The sequence below is a fragment of the Dysidea avara genome, chromosome 1 (genome assembly GCF_963678975.1).
Source record: "Dysidea avara chromosome 1, odDysAvar1.4, whole genome shotgun sequence".
Taxonomy (NCBI): domain Eukaryota; kingdom Metazoa; phylum Porifera; class Demospongiae; order Dictyoceratida; family Dysideidae; genus Dysidea; species Dysidea avara.
In genome coordinates this window covers 17,259,703-17,282,780 of record NC_089272.1, presented here as the reverse complement: position 1 = coordinate 17,282,780, position 23,078 = coordinate 17,259,703, and the positions used below count along the sequence as shown (strand labels likewise).

At 37.2% G+C, this 23,078-nt stretch overlaps 2 long non-coding RNA genes across 2 annotated transcripts; one reads left to right on the top strand and one right to left on the bottom strand.

The window, feature by feature from the left end:
* The first annotated feature begins 3,829 nt into the window (after positions 1-3,829).
* On the top strand, positions 3,830-5,704 carry LOC136248883 (uncharacterized). The gene is made up of 4 exons (XR_010697854.1): positions 3,830-4,273; positions 4,323-4,559; positions 4,610-4,707; positions 5,581-5,704. It is a non-coding gene; the product is annotated as an uncharacterized lncRNA (long non-coding RNA).
* Positions 5,705-21,854: 16,150 nt separating this feature from the next.
* Positions 21,855-22,405, bottom strand: LOC136248879 (uncharacterized). Its single transcript, XR_010697853.1, has 2 exons — positions 22,097-22,405; positions 21,855-22,050 (listed from the first exon to the last, which is right to left on the bottom strand). It is a non-coding gene; the product is annotated as an uncharacterized lncRNA (long non-coding RNA).
* Positions 22,406-23,078: the final 673 nt, after the last annotated feature.

Here is a 23,078-nt window from a genome sequence, read left to right as displayed (position 1 = left end):
TCCTGTGGAAGCGTTTTTGGCGTATTTCTTCCCAGTGACAGAGATATATAAGAGCTTGTTTCACTCAAAGAAACTACTAAAAGTTTAATAAAACGTCTTCACAAAAAGTAACTTAAAAATATCACTTCCACAGGACCTAGAAATTTTAGTTGCTTAGTTACTTGTATCAAAATTATAGGGATTCAGTAATCTGTTAGTCTGGTTTTTGGTGGTGTGTTTTTGAAAAACATTGCTCTGTCGTGGACCACTCACCCAAAAACAGTAACTGTTGTTGTTCTGGAGTATAAACAAACAAGTACAAATAGTTGTAGTACTTCCACAACACAGTTGGTGAAATTTATTTATTCCTTGCTTGGTTTAGTGCAGGTTCTGTAATTTGTCCCACCCATGCATTTTAAAATATACCATACCCTTAAAGGGCTGTGTCAAATGCAGAATTGATAAATTAAATTCATGTTTTGCTTCAAGGTATTTTGGAGCACAGTATTTGGAAAAGGAAGACACAGACACAGACACAAATGCAAACAAGGCCAATTTTCATAATAATGTTTCCTTTACAATTGTACAACAGTTGCGTTTCATGCCCTTATCGTTCTACACTAGTTGCACTTCCATACTCAGAAGTTGTCTTCACATATAGTTTGTGTCATACAGTACGACTATCCGCATGTGTGCAAATTTTTAAGGTACATAATTTTATTATGGATTAACAAATTTTAGGATGGATCACTAATTTTTCACTAAGGATACCTATTATGTAGCATAGAGCCAATCTTGATAATCATTAACTTTTGAGAATGTTTAATTAATAATTTTGTGGGCAGCTAAGCAACCACGTAAAGTAATTCAGTGGCAGACAATGTGACAGATTAATGTGAAGAAGTTTTGGGAGTAGGTCCTAATGATAATCTCCTATTGGTTTGCACTGTGACAGAAAAGTGGCATGATCTACCCTTGTGGAGATCCATGACATCAAAACCTGTAGAGATAGAATGTATATAAACGTCATGAAGTACATAATTATCATCAGTAAAATCATAAGAAAAGAGATACTAACAGGTCCCTGAGTCCATTTTTTTACCTACCCATGATCACACCCAGAGGGTGTACTTTACTTAAACCTACCAAGTGCATACCACTCAGGGTGTTGCCACACTAATGAGCATGCATGTTAAGCTGGATTGAACATTGTCCATGTTTGTGTCTGCATTCATGTCAGTGTATGACTGTGTCTATCTCTTCCAACGACTAGTTCATTTGTGGTTGCAGCTGTGCTTTCATAGCCAATAACTACTGAACTATGTAAAAATATAGAAAGCAAAGACAAACGTGTCAATACATGATTCAAAATAATTATCATGATTAAACAATTACCTTTACTCTATACAGACATGTTTTATTGGCTTACTGTTGGTTGCTATAAAAAATTTTAGGCTTTTTTTACACACAGCAACTGTCCCATCAATTTTAAACCAGCCATCGGATATTATCGTCAACAACTATCGTTCATCCTATGAGTTTAAATGTACAGTTGAAGGAATTGATGTACAGATTTTATGGAATAAAGTTGGACCAATTCTTCCTGTTATATCCACTGAGAGAAACACAATTTCTGGAACTATTACTACTAGTACACTGAGATTTAATAATAGAATGACTGGATATTATAGTGGGGAGTATTGTATTGCAAAAAATGATGTTGGAGAAACTACTTCACAGCACGTCAGTTTACATGTACAAGGTAGGTATAGTTTTCAGGATTGTTAATTAAAGAAATACTTGTAATTACTAAAGTACATGGCAAGAGTTTCGATTATCTGTTATTAATGTTTACTCCAAACGTACATGTAATTTTTTTAACCTAATCCATGTGAAAGGAGCCAGATGTACAAAGGGTGTAGCCTTTAAACGCTAGATTTATATATAATTTGTGAAATCAAAGATGACAGCCAAGAAATAGCTGCCATATGTTAATCTTAATTGATCTGTTAAAATATTGACAGCATCGTATTAGGCCACAAAAAATTAATTATATGTTTCCGGTTCCCTTCCTGGTCATTTTTTTGCTGAATGAATTGTGCAATCACCATACAATAATTTATAATATTTTATATCTGTTGAATGGTTTCAATGTCTTGTAAACACCTTTTTCTTATAAAGATGCACTAACTTTATACATTAACTTTGTTTTTTCCTATAATTCCATATACTGCTATGTCAAATGTAGTGTACCACATCAAAAAAGTTGTTTTAAAAAAGCCTGGCCACCTGGTCAATTTTGGGGAATCCGTAGGACCAGAAACATATAATTAACCTTGCATGGCCTTAGAGAAGATTTTATTTGATAATTTTGGCACGTTCATTTTTTAAACACCACCACTCAATGGTCAGGCATACATTGTATTACATCGGTTGCATGTTCCCACCTGAGTTGTTATTACAGTGGTTCCTCTGTTATCATAATTGATTGGGCCCGGTGTTTTCAAATAGTGGAAAGATTCGGACAAACGAAGCCCATACATTTATATACACAGTTCAGTTAAAATGCTCTAATAGGACATACACTTTAGGAAAATACTCTAATTGAACAGTCACTTTCACAGTTTGGATAACAGATAATCAATAGCCAAATAATGTAGGGACCACTGTAATTTGAATTTTACTTTGCGTTTTATATATTTAACATGCTTGGCACAACAAAAGCATAATAGGCTGGAGTGGTATGCCAGCTTACTTATTATACGGTGGCCCGTTCCGGTCTATTTCCCAGAAATTTCTTTCATTTCTGGGAAATTTCCGAGAAATTTCTTCACCTTTTCTCATTTCTCAACAGTTTCTCTAAAGTTTCTCCCCTTTTTCTCAATTTTTTCTCTATTCTTGAAACTTTCCCTAAAATTTCTTTAGTACTTCTCGATCTTTTCTCATTTCTCAAAAATTTCCATAGAATTTCTTTGAGAAATACGACATCATTAGACGTCATGTGCGCGTGATATTTGTTATTATGGGATGATGTCAAGCACGGCACTATCATGGCCATTCCTGCTTTGCACACAGTGGGTGAGGAAGATTTGATATTACGTTATTCCAAAGACGATTATACATATGAGGACATTTGCAAGTTTTTACACTTACGGCACGGTATAAACTTAACAATGGATCAACTGAGGAAGCGACTGAAGAGGATGGGCTTGCAAAGAAGAGACAAAAACAGTCAAACTTCCTTTGAAGAAGTCGAAGCGGCTATTAAAGTAAGTTGTGTATCCATGAAAATAGTTCATTCGCATACTCCCTTCTCCACAGCTGTTTAGTCTATAGCCTATCTGTAGGTCCCTAGTGGGAGATATACTTTTTTGCACCTATTAAATCCCCAACTACCATGGTCCACAGATGTGGGCTGAGATTGCAGATGGTGCAGGGAATCTGTAATTTTCAGCTCCTTACTTATAGGAGAAGTATAGGCATTCAAGTAAAGCACAGGAAAATAGCTAGTGGGACAGTCACAGGAAGGGATGTGCAATCTTGTGGTGTTGATCTATGAATTCCAAGTTGCGAGTCGATATGCGTGAGTGGCCCCTTACATAAATACATGCAGTATCTTAGTATCCAAATGTTCAAGGGACCCACATCTTTGCCTCAGTTAATAGCAATCAATTCCCCCCTACCCCAGCCTGTATCTGTGGTAGTCAGAAATTACACTGAATGGTATATTATAGCCTATAAAGCAAATAGTATTCAAGAGGTAACACACAAGCACTTGCTGTAGGCTGGCAGATCTGTAACATCGGTCAATCTAAAATTGTAACAGGCCAATATCTTGCGAGTACACTGGTAAAATGTTCTCCACACATCTTGTACTGGAAAAGTATCTTATTCACAGGTCAAGAATTATAAAATTGTCAGTGTTGAAGAGTCGGTATCATAGTACTACAATACAACCTGCTGCATAGCTATGAGGGCTATTCTATTAAAGAATTTCTGTTGTTTATGAATTTCTGCCTATCCTATTATGAGTTGTGAGAGGATGCTTTCATTGTATGTTGCAGGCTTTGTGTAGCTTAAAGAAGGGTGAGAAGCAATTGTTCCAACTTCCATGCTACATGGATCCAACATTGGGACAATTGTTTACATTCATTCTACGGTCTTTCAAAATAAATGTGACCATCATTACTGCAATACTGTATTCATGGAAAGAAAGGGAGGTGTCAGGGAACTGCATTGGTTACCGCATATTGCACAAGAGGCTGAAAGAGAAACATAGTTTGCGTGTTGGAAGGTGAGTCAGTTGGTCCTTCATTTAGTCGGTAAGCAACATTTTGGTACAGAAATGTTGTGATGATGTTGTCAGCTTTGGATAACCCAGAAGGCGCTGCAGCTAGGAAAGGAAAAAAATGAAGAGAAGGATATATCACAGCAAGGTGTATTCATTTCACCAGATAATGCTTTATTGTACTTTGTGTCCACTTTTCTGGTGAACTGTAGGGGCCAGACTATATATGGCATTGTGACGGATATGATAAATTAAAGCCGTATGGTTTTGCCATACATGGTTGCATTGACTGGTAAGCAATATTAAAAACAAGCGTATAATCCTTATCTTACCTTTTAACAGCTACTCACGTAGAATCCTTTGGCTTCATGTATCCCCCTCAAATAATGATCCATACATTATTGCAGGGTACTATTTAAATTGTGTAGAAAAATTAGCAGGTTAGTTGAAAACATGAGATAAATATAGTATACATACAACCAAGCATTAATCCTCTAACTCTTGATATTACTTGTTCAACTTTTTTGCTGAATGACTTCAGCATTTTTACAGTTTAATATTTTAGGATTGCTTTACTTTAATTGTCTACTGATGTGTTCCAAGGATGAAAATTTTGTGAAAACATCAACTTGCAATCCATATAGCGACATTGCGTTTGAGTAGTACCATAAGATAGTTGCCTTTTGGACATTGGAATAAGTGAATAGGTGCTGCCCTCAAAAATGGCAGAGGGTACAGTTGCCCACCCTCATCCTTCCTAATTCTCAGCTCCTGCAGGATGGCATTTTGATCCTCAGATATACAGTATATGTAAACATATAAGGCCAAGACATAATATCCAAATGTGCTATAATAACGTACATTTTTAGATTTGATACAAAAAGGCTTACATTTGAATAGTGGCTGTAGCTATACTGTGTCAGTGAACATGCCTCACGGTGACAATAATTATGTATCTGTAGTGTTAGAAAGGTAATCCTACCGTAATAGAGAAGGGAACAAACAATAGTTATTCTATAATGTGTTTCTGTATGCCATACCTTTTGTCTATTGTTTCCATTTTTAGTGTACATTGTGGTGAAACACATTGCAGCTATTGTAATAAGTACGTACTCTTTTTTTGATGCACTGAAGTCTAAGAGCTGCTTTGTACTGATGGCACCGGCTACCCTTGAATATCCTCATTAGTTTTTTTATACTATATTATAGGCTAATTACAGCTGCAGTGTTTAATTAATCAATTGAATGTGGTATGTTTTAAGGCATATGATAGCTAAACATATAAATTAAAACTCATGTGTTTATTACTGTAGGGTGTCCTACAATTTTAAGAACGGACAGAGGAACTGAGAATACAAATATAGAATTTTTGCAACCATTTTTGCGAGATCAACATGACGATCCCTTTGCAAAGTAGAAAAGCTTCATGTATGGCCGTCCAATCAAGTTTGTTTACCTTGTATTTTATTATTTGTTTGTTTTAATCGTGCACAAACTAGCATATTGAGGCTTGGTGGGGACAGCTCCGCAAGAATGCTGCGCAATGGTGGATGGATTATTTTAAGGTGTGTGAAATTAGTGTTTCACATGTGATAAGTGCAAAATTGCTATGATTACAGGCTTTGAGAGAATCTGGTGAACTGGATGACAGCAGTGAATATCATATGTAAGTAAAAGAGTGTTGATTATATATGTATGGTGCTGTTGTATATATGCTAATAAACTTACTGTAAACAATTAAAATGCATTGGAGTTTGAAGCAAACCAATTATATTAAAGTATTTCGATTTTGTTTGCATGCATCATCCAGTTTAAGGAAATATTGGTAATGCTTGAAATAAGAAAAAAAAATGCTTGGTCACAGCATCTGAACAACATAGGCGATTCTACTAGGGGGGGGCACAGGCCCGCCCTGTTGAAAAATAAGTGTTCTAAAATTTAGGGGGAAAGTTGTGGTATAGATATGTATTGTTAGTTTTAGCATTTAATGTTTTAGCACTAATTTTAAGCCATTTTAAATCCTTATAATTGCAAAAATCCTGCAGCTTCTGGGGTCCCCCCCCCCCCCCCACCCTGACTCCCTTAAAATTCTGCTTTATGGTACAGTCATACAACATTTTATGCTGTCCCCCCACCTGTATATCAGGTCTAGAATCACCAGTGCTGAACAAACTATGTATGATTAGGCATTTGGTCACACAATTTATGCATTAGGTTATGTGAACATTCTACCAATATCAAGTACATTACTTTGATTGAAAATTTTGTGTAGGCCAATGTCAAATTAAAAACATTAAAATAGTCATGTTTTCTGAGACAATGTATATTGGCTGGATTATAGTTTGGCTAACACAGCTATAGAATTTGTCAAAATACGCATACTCCTCACCAATTAAACAATGGATTTTGTGTGTAGTGACTGCCTTTGATACTGTTTTATAGACTTGATACAAGCTGAATTGGATTACGTGGCACATGAATGGAACATTCATAGAATACGACCAAGTAATTATAATCCTGTTGGTAAGCTGTATTTTCTTCCTGAAGATGAAGGTATGATAAACTTAAATTTGAATAAAATGTTATGCAATTATTAGGGACACGATCATATAGACACACCGTGAGTAGCGATGATGTAGAATCTGCACGTGAATGGAGTGTCACTAAGCCCTGCTCTGTACCAAAGGAGTTCACTGATTTAGCTGAACATGTAATTAGTGAAGATAATATTTCAAAGCCTACAAATGCCGATGAAGCTATAGTATTGTACAAACATCTAAAAAGTGTCTTGAGTTGTTAAATATTTATTTCCCTTAGTTGTTGTATCACAGTCATCATATTGATTCTCTTTTTCGCATCATACTGCAAACAACCTTCACACACCCTTCTGATGGTTGGGTTGAGGTGTTGTATGGAAGGTAGAGTTTTAGCCACAATAAGTTGTGCCATCTCAGCATGGGTCATTAGTTTTCCTCACGCATGCTTTCTCCCGAACACTTCAGATAAGACTAAACCAAAGCTCCAAACATCAGACGCAAGGCATGTGTTTCCAAAAAAGCATTCTGGTGAAGAATAATAAGGTGTGCCTTCAGCTTTTCCAACATTTGTCATTGTACAAGCTGTTGTCTTGTGTCTGGCTAATCCCATGTCTGTTAAGTATACATGGAAAGTTCCCTTTTCAACCTGTGAACAATAATTATAATTTCTAACAAACCATAAAATTATTTTATTCATAAATAAGTTTAAAAGTACAATATTTACTTGGTTAAACGCTGCAGCTACTATTACCTTATAGTCTCAAAAATCGATGTGGCGACTATTCAAGCTTAACCACCGTTCGATACACGTGAACGATGTTTAAGCCCTTATTTTCACAATCGATTGTGGGCCCCCCTTCAGTGCGGCAACTATTAAAGGTGTGGCGTTTAACCAAGTAAATATGGTATATTGTTTTATGTACAGCAGAAAGTCCAAAGTAATACAAAAGTACTTATGAAGTTCATTTGCACAATGTACAAAGCTTTTAAGGTACCATATCAGTGACATCTCATAACATTTATACCCTATCTTTCTCTAGTAGTACTATTAAGGCACCGAAGAACTTGACAAGTACACAGACAATGCTTGCCTATATTACATCAATCTACATATATACTTACCAATATGTTCATTGGCTTTACATCTCGATGAATAAAAGGAGGCTTTCGTCCACATATAAGCAAGTGCCTGTGCCACTTGATCGGTTATCGACAGTTGGTCACTTGCTGAGAGTGGTATTTTCTGTGACGATAATTACACATGTAAAGATTTCAGTCAAGTCAATAAATGTACCTCTTTAAAAAGGAGGTTGAATAAATCCCCACCATGTACATAATTAGTCAAGATGTATATGTGATGTTCATCTCTGGAATACCCCATGAACACAACAACGTTAGGGTGGCGCAGTGAGCTGTTCAGTGTAAATAAATGTTATAAAAGCACGTATGGAAATCATAAAGCTATATAACTATTTTATCACCTTAAAACATTAATCTCACTCATGTCGACCTCATCTGATGTCAATGGAATTTGCTTTGCAGCAACAAACGTTCCATTTAGTTCGGACAGGAACACCAATCCATAACCCCCCTTACCAAGTTTACGTCCCAGTGTAAATGATGAAAACAGAATGAAGTGTTCATCTTCGTACATGCGTAGAGATTAAAATTGTGTTACAAAGCTGTGATATATTTACCTATTTTCTTGTCACTGCTGCGTTGTACATCTCTCAAAGCCACCTCATCATTTGAGTCAGATGGTATTGTGGCAACAACATGAGAAGTACCTGGCTCTGGTATTGGAGTATGAACATTAACTGGCTCACTGGGAATACCTATGATCTCTTGCTATATAGATTTCTAATACACATGATTAAATATCCCACATTCAGCATATACACAAGACTGCTTACTTGTACACAGAATATCCTAGTCTTTGATGGGAACATGCCATGCATGTGTAGATAATCAGCCAAAACCCATGGGCGGCCTTGCAAGGTGTTGGGCAACTTGCTTCCTTGCCCATCTGCCAAAAAATATTCACGACTTGCCACACCTGCTGCATTTTCCTTGTAACTGAAGAAGTATTTTATTCCTTCCTCAACCAATTCATCATACGTTGCTGTGGGTGCCATAGAAACCCCAACATTAGGTCCAAGTTCCATGCAGTGTACACCACGTTGCTTTACATCATCGAACCTCATTCCACCAAGTGTAATCTAACATAATCGAACAAACTTATTGAGTCACTTGCACACATGTGGCTAATGCTCAAGGGGTGGATCCATACTTTCAGGGTTTCACTTTTGCAACCCACACTTTTGAAGGCTCAGACCAAAGCGGCAGAAATTTTGAGTGAATTTCAGTTTTTCTCAAGTTCAACATACAGTAAGACCAATTTGGCAACTGCCATTTGATTACATCCTGGACTGTTGCATTATTGTAGTGATGGTACAATCTATCGTATGCCATGTATCTCATGATAATCATATTGTGACAAAGCTATATTGTGATATAAAAATATCAACTAAATACATAGTAATTGCAATAAACAAGAAACTTTCTCTAATAGAAATTTTCATCACTAGTTACAATTGCACTCAGAAACTTGTTGTTTGTATAAGTTCTCACCTATAGACTGGCATCTAATGTTACATGTTAATTGTGACCGGATTTGCGAAAAGGTACTGTACCTTTTCCACACATTTGACATACCAGCAAACAAAACGATGTAACACTTGACTCCTTACACTGATTAACTTGCTCTTAGTATCAAAGTGTAGCCAGATACTGTAGCTACATTCATTGAAGCTTTCAAGCAATTATACACCATGATCAAAAAGTTATGAAGCTTTAAAGTTCAAAATATGGGTCAAATGTTGTGTGTGAAAAAGGTACCTTTTCGCAAATCCGGTCACAATTGTCGTGATAATTTTCATAATCGTGATAATTTTGCTTGCAATAATCGCAATATGCAATGTAAACAATAAGCTATATCGCACATCACTAGATTTTAGTGAATGCTCTATTAGAGTATTTTGATTGTGCTTCATTGATGATTTTTCAAAAAGGGTGCTCCATGGAACCCTCTCAAACCCCCTGGATCCACCACTGATGCTTATTAGAATAGCTAGTTATACACTGACCTTGATTAAAACTGGGTTTCTATTTTGAACGCTAGCAGCACATCTTGTCTTCTTAGAGCTATTTGATCGTTCTCCTCGTTGGAGTTGCTTATATTTTTCAATAATCTCAGCTCTTTTACTGCTACCTAGTAAAATGAAAGTGCCATGTTGCTGGTGATGCCTATAAAACACTAGCTAGTCACGTTCCTCGTAAGCACCACTCGTCAATTAGAAGTTTAAAACCCCCCATTTCTAGGAAGGGGTCTGGTGAATCATCCATACCATTCTTGTTCAAATTGTTGCATGCAAATTAAGGTTAAGGCCTTGGCAGTAACAACAAATTGTATGCAAAAAGTTGCCGAACAAAAAGGTGTGGGCAGACAACAAAACTTTTTCTGAGGGGGTACTTATAATCTCTAATTGATAATGTCAAGAAGTTAAGGTAATACGGTCCGGACAGGAGACTTTCATGTGACTAGCTACATATTATACAAATTAAAGCAGGCATTAAAAGGAAAAATGCAAGTTGGCTACAATAAAAATGTTATGAACAAAAAAGATATTTTCTGATAAGAGCTCAAGGCAGAAGATCCTGCTTTTAAAACACCATTGCTCATGCACTGCATATAGAGCATTTTGTTTGACAAAAAACCAGACAGCTCTACAGACCAAAGCCAGGTTTATACATTAAAGTCAATATGCACGTGCTCGAACTACGTTCAGTATGTGTAACAAGATAACGGTTGCTGGCTTACTTGCAGTTGGTGTAGGGGGTTAGATACTATGATTGGGTCCATATCTCATAATAGCTCCTGTGGTGGCTGATGATCTGCCCTTGCCAATAACATTGATGGCTTCGTCTCCCGTAATCTTGCCTTCCTTAATGCACTTGAACAAAAAAGAAACTTCATCTTTTCCCACCATATCCACGCGCACTTTTAAGTTGTACAGTAAGAACTCTTAATTACGCATTATGACGTCGTATGCCACGAAGAAATTCTATGGAAATTTTAGAGAAGTACTGATCACGTGCACATGACGTCTTATTTCTCAAAGAAATTCTATGGAAATTTTTGAGAAACGAGAAAAGATCGAGAAGTATTAAAGAAATTTTAGGGAAAGTTTCAAGAATAGAGAAAAAATTGAGAAAAAGGTGAGAAACTTTAGAGAAACTGTTGAGAAATGAGAAAAAGTGAAGAAATTTCTTGGAAATTTCCGGGAAATAGACCAGAACGGGCCACCGTAGTGAATCTTTACAGTGTCATAACCGGAGTGTCTTACATTCGAATGAAGCGCTTTTAATATATTTTTAGCAGATTGAGAAGCGCTACGTATCGAGCAATGGATGATATCCTCAATGACGAAATTTGATGTCATAATTGATAAAATGGCCGTGTTAGTGTGGGAGCTTCAGAGATTTTAGCACACAGTATTCGAAATTAATGTTGTCTGTAGTTTTTTACACTTGGAACTACGAGATAATAAAGGTAAGAAGTAGTACACGTACTGTGACGATGTAAAACGTGTTCCAACAAGGAAAGCAGACCGAAAATTTTAAATTAGGACACAACTAGGCTTATCTGTATTGCATTATATAATATATGCCTCACCTTCACCCTTTTTCGAATTTATAAACGCTATCATAGGGAAACACTACCTCGCCCAATACCTCCCTGTACGAAGTCCCCACACTAGCACGGCCATTTTGTTTTGTGACGTCAGAAAACGTCATTGCGGATATTGTCCATACAGGAGGCCCATGCGATGTAGCAAACGTAAGTTACTAATCGTTTTTGAGGATTCAGCTCAACGCGGACACACTATAGCTGTTTTGATCAGCGTTAAATAGAATAGTCGTACGGCTTCTATCACCTCCAAGAAAACACCCGCCCATTATACGATTGTCTCTTCATACAACATGGATTCTATTCCTGGTGAGTGTGAAGCCTTATAGGCCTTGTAGTTTTCTCAAACATTATTTATTTATTTACTATTTATTCATTATATCAAGAGTTCATAATATATATATTTAGGAGAGTATCCAACGCCTGTATTACCCCTTCAAAACACACTGCGTAATAATTGTGCAACATTGTGTAACATATCGGAATATTTTAGTATAATTTCAGTAAACTCCAACACATGGCTTCGCCATGAAAGACTTGTTGATAGGCGTTGATATACCAAAGGGAAGACCTGCAAGCACTTCAAGGCCATTATAGCTCTTGAAGCAAGTTAACACCTTTGGTGATGATGACTATTGCGTAACATTATTACGCAGTGCATTTTGAAGGGGCAATACAGCGTTGGATACTCTCCTAAATATATATATTATGTACTCTTGATTATATTTTATTCATTCATTATTTATGACGTAATTTTAGCCTCATTTCATATTATCTTTAGTACTTGGTTGAATAATAATAATTATTATTATTATTTATTTATGGAATAATTACAAAAATAGATATTAGTTCTCAAGTTCAACTTGAACTAGGGAGACTAATGTGTCTCCTTATGATGTTAGCAGTATGCAGAACAATAGTCTTCTGAAGATGGTGGACACCAATTTCTGCGACTTGTAGAGTAGCAAGGTAAGTGTAAATTGAATTAGAGATTGACCCCAGATCCCCAAAAATAAGGGGTATGACTTGAACACTGGTGTTCCATAAGTGCTGTAATTCAATACTTAAGTCTAAATGTTTCTCCACTTTCTCATTTTCTTTGGTCAATAAAGTCCTATCCATAGCACAGGTTACATCTATCAAATAAGTGTGCCTAGTTTCATTGTTAATTAACATAAACTAGATCAGGATGCCTGGCTGAAATTCATATATCAGTGTAGATGTATTATTATTTCTTAATATTACACAGTTAACACTGGTAAACAATCCAAGCTCAAACCATGAACTAAAAGGAGAAATAGCTACATACAACACACAAAATTTAAATGTTTAAGTACCTTCTTAGAATCCGAGCTCTACTCAGAAGAACAGGCTTCTGCACTGTTGCTACGGCATTTCTAGATATGTTAATAATTGACAAGTAATATGTTAAGTCAGATGGAATAGATCAAAGAGCCCCAATGATAATGGGTACAATTCTGGAGGATGTGTGCCACATTTTATCAATTTCAATCTGAAGGTCCCGGTACTTAATCAGTTGTTCTACAGATTTCTGAGACATCCTTGAGTCTCCAGGTATAAAAATTTCAATAACGTATTTTTTTCTGTTGTGGAAAGGATAAAACTATATCTGGTCTATTATGAGAGAGACTCCTATCTGTTACAGTGATGAAGTCTCATAAAATCTTGCAAGTTGAGTTAGACAGTACTCTCTCTGGTAGATGGTACCACCACTTATTAACCACACCAAATCCAACAGATCTACATAACTGCCAGTGTACAAATGAAGCAACCTGATCATGGCGAGCCTTACATATTGGGACTGAGCTATATATGAACAGCTACTAATGAGGTAGTCCGTTGTCTCATCACAAGAATGACAAAGGTGACACAGGTAAGTGATGGATTTTATTTTTAAATGTATTAGTAGTCAGGGCCTGCTCTTGAGTAGCCATGATGAATCCCTCGGTTTCTTTATAAAGATTTGCCTGATGAAGCCATGACCATTGTAGCCTACGGTCACATTCACTGTTAATGTCATGCACACATTGTCCATGAAGTGGTTTAGCAACATATAGCTCCTGGTAATGCTCAATGAAATTCTCTTTATATTAAGTACCAGATAGACCTGTTGACAAGGGAAAGTATGTCTTCACCAAGGCTCAGGAGTCGATGACATGCACTTAGGCTTCGTTTTTCACCCACAATGGAATCTTCAATTGAGAGCAAACATCTACTACCCAAATTGCAAGGAATGTACAAACGATCCACATCTCCTTTCTTATGGAATGCTCTGTGCAATGTTAACTGCTTTCGAGTAAGCACATCAAGAGAAAACAAATCCTGCTTTGTCCAATGAATAAGTCCACCTGAATACCTCAACACAAGGACTGCATAGGAGTTAATTGCCTGCACAATGTTTTGGCCAGACAAATAAGATCGCGATATTTTTCTAAGTCTTTTGTTGTAATAAGTCATTAACCTGGCTGAAATTCATATCTAATCCAAAACAGCCAAGCTGTAAAAAAGAGTGCGACCCTCAAAAAGGCTATGGTGAAAAAAGATGTGAAATCCAAGGTGGCGGCCAAGAAATGGCTGTAATGGTAGGTCAATAGTAAAAATTTTTAATAACGACAATTCAGGTGAATTTAGTGCCGCTAGTTCTTGGCACAAATTCACCTGAATTGTTATTAAAATTTTTACCATTAACCTACCATCACAGCCATTTCTTGGCCACCACCTTGGATTTCACATCTTTTTTCATTATAGCCTTTCAGAGGGCCGCACTCTTTTTTTTTACAGCTTGGCTGTTTTGGATTAGATTTCACTTCCTTTTTGTATTTGTATACCACAAAGCCGACCATAAGCCAGCTTTGAGGCTTTTTAACCTATCTTTTTTTCTTTACCACAGGAAGAAGAGAAAGATGAAGAAGTTTTTAAATGCTTTAACTGTAATACTGATTTTATCAGTAAATGTACAAATTATTTATATAATTATGTAATAATGCATTTATTACATGTTAATTATTCCCTACAGATAACTTATTTGCGACTCTCTACAGGGTGATTTCTTTGTAGCTGAACTCCCTACAAGGTAACTTCTTCTAGCTGATCTTTCTACAGAGCGATTTGTTTGTAACTGAGTTCTCTACAGGGTGATTTGTTTGCAGCTGAACTCTCTACATGCACGGTAGTTTCTTTGTAGCTGAACTCTCTACAATATGACTTCTTCTAGATGAACTCTCTACAATGTGACTTGTTTCTAGCTGATCTCTCTTCGAGGTGACTTGTTTCTATCTGAACTCTCTACAGGTGATTTGTTTGCAGCTGAATTCTCTACATGGTGGTTTCTTTATAGCTGAACTCTCTACAAGGTGACTTCTTCTAGCTGATCTCTCTACAGGGTGATTTGTTTGTAGTTGAACTCTCTACAGGTGATTTGTTTGTAGCTGAACTCCCTAAAGGATGATTTGTTTGTAGCTGAACTCCTTACATTGTGTCTAGTTTCTAGTTGATCTCTCTACAGGGTGATTTGTTTGTAGCTGAACCCTCTACAGGGTGATTTGTTTGTAGCTGATCTCTCTACAGGGTGATTTTTTGTAGCTGACCTCTCTTCAGGGTGATTTGTTTCTAGCTGATTGCTCTACAGGTTGATTTGTTTGTAGTTGTAATCTCTACAGGGTGTATTGCTTGTAGCTGAACTCCTTACATTGTGTCTAGTTTCTAGCTGATCTCTCTACAGGGTGATTTGTTTGTAGCTGATCTCTCTACAACTTGATTTGTTTGTAGCAGATCTCTCTACAAGGTAATTTGTTTGTAGCTGAACTATCTATAAGGTGATTTGTTTGTACCTGATCTTTCTGCAGGTTGATTTCTTTTAGCTGAATTCTCTACAAGGTGATTTGCTTGTAGCTGAACTCCTTACATTATGTCTAGTTTCTAGCTGACCTCTCTACAGGGTGATTTGTTTGTAGCTGAAATCTCTACATGGTGATTTGCTTGTAGCTGAACTCCTTACATCGTGTCTAGTTCTAGCTGATCTCTCTACAGGATGATTTGTTTGTAGCTGATCTCTCTACAAGTTGATTTGTGTGTAGCTGATCTCTCTGCAGGTTGATTTGTTTGTAGCCGATCTCTCTACAGGGTAATTTGTTTGAACCTGAACTATCTATAAGGTGATTTGTTTGTGACTGATCTCTCTGCAGGTTAATTTGTTTTAGCTGAACTCTCTACAGGGTGATTTGCTTGTAGCTGAACTCCTTACATTGTGTCTAGTTTCTAGCTGGTCTCTCTACAGGGTGATTTGTTTGTAGCTGATCTCTCTACAAGTTGATTTGTGTGTAGCTGATCTCTCTGCAGGTAGGGACCCGCCGATTATGCTGGCATAATTATGAGCATAATAGGTGTCTGAAAGCATTGAGCATAATGCTAGCATAATAGGTAGAATATTTGTGTAATAGTATGAATTCTTACTTACAAAATAGGTATCACAGAGAGATCGATATACTCTAATAGAACAGTCAGTAACTCTAATAGGACAATCATATAGCTGACTGTTCTATTAGAGTATATCGATCTTTTCTGTGATATGCATTTTGACAAGTAAGTTTGTGATTCAGCCACTTATTATTTATCCATAAACTGGCAGAGCATGAGAACTGAGGCATAAATAATTGAGCATAATTTGAGCATAATGGGTAAGTATTGAGCATAAATTTAAGCATAATAGGTAAATTTTTGAGCAGTGCAGCATAGCATAATAGGTAAAATTATGAGCATAATCGGCGGGTCCCTATCTGCAGGTTAATTTGCTTTAGCTGAACCCTCTACAGGTTGATTTACTTGTAGCTGAACTCCTTACATTGTGTCTAGTTTCTAGCTGATCTCTCTACAGGGTGATTTGTTTGTAGCTGATCTCTCTACAACTTGATTTGTTTGTAGCGGATCTCTCTACAGGGTAATTTGTTTGTAGCTGAACTATCTATAAGGTGATTTGTTTGTACCTGATCTTTCTGCAGGTTGATTTCTTTTAGCTGAATTCTCTACAAGGTGATTTGCTTGTAGCTGAACTCCTTACATTGTGTCTAGTTTCTAGCTGATCTCTCTACAGGGTGATTTGTTTGTAGCTGAAATATCTACATGGTGATTTGCTTGTAGCTGAACTCCTTACATTGTGTCTAGTTCTAGCTGATCTCTCTACAGGATGATTTGTTTGTAGCTGATCTCTCTACAAGTTGATTTGTGTGTAGCTGATCTCTCTGCAGGTTGATTTGTTTGTAGCTGAACTCTCTACAGGGTGATTTGTTTGTAGCTGATCTCTCTACAAGTTGATTTGTGTGTAGCTGATCTATCTGCAGGTTGATTTGTATGTAGCCGATCTCTCTACAGGGTAATTTGTTTGTAGCTGAACTCTCTATAAGGTGATTTGTTTGTAGCTGATCTCTCTTCAGGTTGATTTGTTTTAGCTGAACTCTCTACAGGTTGATTTACTTCTAGCTGAATTCCCATGTCTAGTTTCTAGCTAATGTCTCTACAGGGTGACTTTTTGTAGCTGAACTCTCCTCAGGGTGATTTGTTTCTAGCTACAGGTTGATTTGTGTGTAACTAATCTCTCTACAAGCTGATTTTTTTGTAGCTGATCTTTCTGCAGGTTGATTTGTTTCTAGCTGATCTCTCTACAAGTTGATTTGTTTGTTGCTGATTGCTCTAAAGGTTGATTTGTTTGTAGCTGAACTCTCTACAAAGTGTTTTGTTTGCAGCTGATCTCTCTACAGCGTAATTTGTTTCTAGCTGATCTCTCTACAGGGTGATTTTTTGTAGCTGACCTCTCTTTAGGGTGATTTGTTTCTAGCTGATTGCTCTACAGGTTGATTTATTTGTAGCTGTAATCTCTACAGGGTGTATTACTTGTAGCTGAACTCCTACATTGTGTCTAGTTTCTAGCTGATCTCTCTACTGGGTGATTTGTTTGTCGCTGAAATCTCTAAAGGGTGATTTGCTTGTAGCTGAACTCCTTACATCGTGTCTAGTTTCTAGCTGATCTATCTACAGCGTGATTTGTTTGTAGCTTAACTCTCTACAAGTTGATTTGTGCGTAGCTGATCTCTCTGCAGGTTGATTTGTTTGTAGCCGATCTCTCTACAGGGTAATTTGTTTGTAGCTAAACTCCCATGTCTAGTTTCTAGCTAATATCTCTACAGGGTGACATTTTGTAGCTGAACTCTCCTCAGGGTGATTTGTTTCTAGCTTATCTCTGTACAGATTGATTTGAGTGTAACTGATCTCTCTACAAGCTGATTTGTTTGTAGCTGATCTCTCTGCAGGTTGATTTGTTTCTAGCTGATCTCTCTACAAATTGATTTGTTTGTTGCTGATTGCTCTAAAGGTTGATTTGTATGTAGCTGAACACTCTACAAAGTGTTTTGTTTGTAGCTGAACTCTCTCCACAGTGACTTGTGTGTAGCTGAATTCTGTATAGAGTGACTTAATTGTAGCTGAACTCTCTACAGGGTGCATGACTTGTTTATAGCTGAACTCCCTTCAGTGTGACTTGTAATGTTCTGAATCTCTACAGTGATATATTTGTAGCTTAACTCTACACAAGGTGACTTGCTTCCAGTTAAACTGTCTATAAGAGTGACTGTTTGCAGCTGAACTCCATACAGAATAACTTTCAATGTAATAGAACTCTATAATGGAGTAAATTGAATGCTCTATTAGGGTGACTGTTCTATTAGAGTATCTCGATCTCGCATTTGCTACACTGAGTTTATAACTCAGTGGTTTGTAATCCGATTATTCTGTACTATTGCAAGGACTTTCTAGGATGAGTATTCCAGCTATATACCGATTTTCAGCTCACTGCTCTAAGTGGTTTGCCTGGTAGACGTGCAAATTCTTGGTATTTTTATTCACGAATCTCGATCACGCAATTGTTACACACCTTCGGTTTCGTGTCATATCTCCGTGATCTTTATATCGATTGCTTTCAAACCACCAAAAGGCACTCCTACAATAGTTGCTCTATCACAAACCGATTTTCAGCTCATTCCACGAAGCGGTTTACCCTGTAGGCGTGACAACAAATCGATCTTGTTTTACGCGAATAATTTTCATAGCTCCTGAACCATTCATCGGATTTGCACCAACTTTTATAATAGGTTTCGCCTTTGGACTCCCTTTCTCTGTACCAAATTTCAAGGCAATCGGAGTACGCGCTTGCGTTTTATTTATTTATTTATTTATTTAAACTTTATGGTAGAAAACTACCAAGGGTCTGCTGGTTACTTGTACCAGCAGCCTAACAAGACTTACGTACATACATACACTTTAATTAAACTGATTAGTTAGCTACAAAAATTCAGGAATCTTGTGGGATAGTCAGTTAGCTACTGGAAGAGTCCATTGGAATGAGCTGATGAGACTGAGATAGGACAAAAGTTGAATTTATAACTTGGCCATGAAGTTTCTTGTGTACAAAAATTTTGTTGCTTCGAATTTTGATGACCTTGCGATCAATACTATTTTGAATCAATTTTATAGCAAATTTTGCAAGTGTGCGAAAAGACGGCGAAGAAAATAATGAAAGTTTGGCCGCTCGTATCTCAGAAATGGCTTGAGTGATTTCCTTCACATTTGGAATGCAGACTCCCCTAGCTGGCGGGAAACTCTGCAGACAATTTGGGTTTAATCGGATAAGGTATCACCGAGATACAAAAGTGTGAAAATGACGTTTTCTTTCTTCCTGTTAATATACTCACGGTGTGGCGCGCCGGCTTCTTGGGCCGCACGACACACTACCGTGTGTCTTGATACCAGTATAGATGTATTATAATTATTATTACTATGACCGCGTCACATACAACCAAGTACATACACCAACGTGACAGCCCCCTGGTGAGGCTATTAGGTGGTGAAGGCACGATCCCCAAATCAACTCACGCAATAGTGGCATTGTAACTAAAGGCCACCATTAGTTAAGTGCTAGTACATCATTGGTGTGGTAATGGCACAGTGATGTGTACACAGTATATGTATACAAGACATACAGGAGAGAGCTATACATTATTGCAGTATTGTATGCAGCAATAATACATTATAGGAATTACGTTTTGGACAAGCTAGGTGAACAGAAATGTCGTTGAACGCAATTTCAACTCCCAGTCCAGGTTTACTGCCGTTGAAACGACCGAGATCTAAAGACAGCCCAAACCAGCGCGAGAAGAAATCCAAAAGAAACAGTACTTGCCCAATATGCGATGAAGTAATTAAAGAAGCTACAAAGCACAGGAAAGGTGATGATGCAATCTATTGTGAAGGCTACTGTGACGCGTGGGTACATCGTAGATGCACTGGGTTATCAGCAACGAACTTCGCGACATTAAGAGATGCTGGCGAAGAACACACGTTCTTTTGTCTATACTGTGAGATCCAAGCGCAGAAGGCAGAAATAGACAGCTTAATGTCGACCATTACTACACTTCAAACTTCTCTAAATGATCTTAAACGCAAACTAGACCTTGTTAATCAACCACAGCAGACTTCTACTCAAACTGTTCGTGCTCCAGTTGTTGACAAAGTTTCAAACACTGTCTATCAAAATGCCACCAACATTGATAGGAAATTCAACATCGTTGTGTATGGTGTAGCAGAAAATCCCCAAAATACCAACAGACAACTCCGAATGAAAAAGGACATGGAAAACGTGATGGAGGCTCTATCTGCAATTGATATTGACATTGAACCTAGTGATATAAAAGATTTGTATCATCTCGGTAAGTATGACCAAAAGAGTGAGCGTCCCAGACCCCTTCTGATGAAGTTCCTTCGTTCAAACACAGCAATTGACATCCTAAGTTCTAAGTCTAAGCTTGAAGCTCCAATCTACATAAAACCTGATCTAACTCCCCAGGAGCGTCAAAAGGAACGCTTATTATTGAAGGAAAGGAGATCCCTAATTGACAATGGTACCGAACGGAGATACATCAAAATAAGAAATGATTCCTTATACCTCAACAACAAGCTTCATTGCAAAGTGAGTACAGATGGTAACAAATTAGAGTATGTAACTGTATCAGCACAGCCACTTAATAATACCTCTGCCACAAGCATGGAGTCATCCTGACTCCCTGTTTCCACTATAACTAACTCAAATCCTGACTCAAATTCACAGGTATTTAATAACTCTACAAATAACCCAAACTCAAATAATGTATTAAGTGATTTGAAACTGTCTATTGTAAATTTCTGTAGTGTTACTAACAAACGAACCCAACTTGAAGTTTTTCTGGTTACCTATGCAATTGACATCATTATAGGGACAGAATCACATTTGAATGAATCTATTCTAAACTCTGAGGTTTTCCCAAATAATTATCAAACATACAGAAAAGACAGAAACACTTTTGATGGTGGTGTGTTTATTTCCATAAAGAGCTCTATACCATATACACAAATTAATGACAATTCAACTATTGAAATAGTGTGGGCTCACGTTCATCTTGACAAGAACAATGACTTTATCGTTGGCTCCTTTTACTGTCCTCCTCACTCAAGTGATACAATACTTGACAACTTGCAATCTTCCATAGACACGATTAAGCAAAAGTATCCCCACACCCAAATCATTCTTGGAGGTGACTTTAACTGTCCAGGTATTGACTGGGAAAACAGTACACTAATAAATTCCTATGTATCATGTCACTTTCGTGAAAAACTTATTGACTTATCACACAACTACCAACTGTCTCAGTTAGTCACCTTCCCTACAAGAGCTCAAAATGTTTTAGACTTATGCTTTACTACTAATCCTAATTCTGTGATATCATGTGAACCACTTCCAGGCTTGAGTGACCACGACGCTGTTTTAGTATCCATCAAGATTCCTAAACGTGTAATCAAACAACATCCCAGAACTGTTTACCTTTACAAGCTAGCTGACTGGGAAAAAATAAGAGAGGAATTATCAGACTTGTCACATGATTACTTTGAAATAAATCAAGCATCACCCCAAAGCTTAGATGAAAATTGGTCCTTCTTCTTACAAAATTTACAAGAAATAATAAACACTCATACTCCTACCAAGAAATTAAGTACAAGAATTCACCTTCCCTGGCTGTTTTCTGCTTTAAAACGACTCATACGTAAAAAGCAAAGAGTTTATAGAAGAGCAAAGCGTTATTGTCGAGATAGTGACTGGAATGAATATAAATCATTACAAAAAGAGATAGATCATAAACTAAAGTACCAACACAAATCCTACCTGACAAACCTAACTTCATCACCAGACAGTAACAAAAAGTCTTTATGGCACTACATCAAGTCACGAAAACAAGAAAACAATGGTATTAGTACATTAATAAATCCTATAAATGGTCATATCATAACCAATCCTGTGGAAAAAGCAGACACCCTCAATCAACACTTTCAGTCTGTCTTTACATCCGAAGATAATAGTAACATTCCTGACAAAGGTCCATCCTTATTTCCATCTTTACCTACATTTGAGATTACCGAACAAGGAGTCTACAACTTGTTAAGTACCTGTGACACATCCAAATCCCCAGGACCTGACTCCTTGCATCCGTATGTACTGAAGGCCACAGCTGCCGAATTATCTCCCATTCTAACTCATATTTTCAAACAATCACTAGAATCTGGTGAAGTCCCATTACAATGGAAGCATGCCTATGTCACCCCAATATTTAAAAAAGGTTCCAAAGCTCACCCAGGCAACTACCGTCCTATCTCACTCACCTCAGTAGTTTGTAAAACAATGGAGCATATCATCGTGAGTCAAATTATGAAGCATTTGGAGGACCACAATATTCTTTCAGACAACCAGTTTGGAATTAGATCAAAACATTCCTGTGAGACTCAACTACTCATTACTGTTAATGACACTGCAAAAGATATTGACAGGAACCTGCAAGTTGATGCTGCTATATTAGACTTTTCTAAAGCATTCGACAGAGTAGCTCATTCTAGACTTCTCTACAAATTAAATTACTATGGTATAAGAGGAACTGTCTTACAGTGGCTAGAGTCCTTCCTTCATGGTCGTACCCAACAGGTTGTAGTAGAAGGCTCTAGATCTTCTACATGTCAAGTTACATCTGGTGTTCCACAAGGTTCCGTACTTGGTCCTGTGTTGTTCCTAATTTACATTAACGATATTGTAACAAACATCAAGAGTGAAATTAGATTATTTGCTGACGACATTCTACTCTTTAAAACTATAGCTACGCCCAACGATCACAGAATACTGCAAAATGACTTAGATTCCTTAACACAATGGGCTAGCAACTGGCTGATGGAATTTAACATTCCCAAATGCAATATTTTACAATTTACAACCCACCACAGTAAAAGCACTTTTACATATAAAATGTCTAATATTCCATTGAATATTGTATCAGAGCACACCTATCTTGGTATCCGCCTCCATCATACACTATCATGGGAACCTCATGTTAACTATATTTGTGGAAAGGCAAACCGTCTTATTGGATTTCTGAAAAGGAAT